Source organism: Penaeus monodon, chromosome 15, assembly GCF_015228065.2.
Source record: "Penaeus monodon isolate SGIC_2016 chromosome 15, NSTDA_Pmon_1, whole genome shotgun sequence".
Taxonomy (NCBI): domain Eukaryota; kingdom Metazoa; phylum Arthropoda; class Malacostraca; order Decapoda; family Penaeidae; genus Penaeus; species Penaeus monodon.
The window spans coordinates 30,672,583-30,672,912 of record NC_051400.1 but is presented as its reverse complement, the minus strand read 5'-3'; positions in this window follow the sequence as shown (position 1 = coordinate 30,672,912).

Sequence of the window (330 nt, the reverse complement as noted above, 5' to 3'; positions counted from 1 at the left end):
CCTGGCTTTGGTCTCTCCGGCGTGGCTGCGGTCCAGACCATGTTATTCCAGACAGCGCAACAGAGGCGTACTGGCACTGTCATTAAACCGGGGTTGTTATTACTAGCAGGGCCACCAAGACCGTAATATAATGTCAGGCAATAAAGCCCAGATTGGAATGAAATCTAATCTGTTGTACTTGATAATTTGGGAATTTCAATGTTACCTTAGAGTGGTGGGATTCCGTTGGTTGAAGAGTCTTTGTTTTCGGTTTAATTGTTTTGTTTCAGGAGAGAATTAAATATCTTGTGGACCGCGCTTCGAGGAGAAATGTTTGGGAAGAGCGCAGGT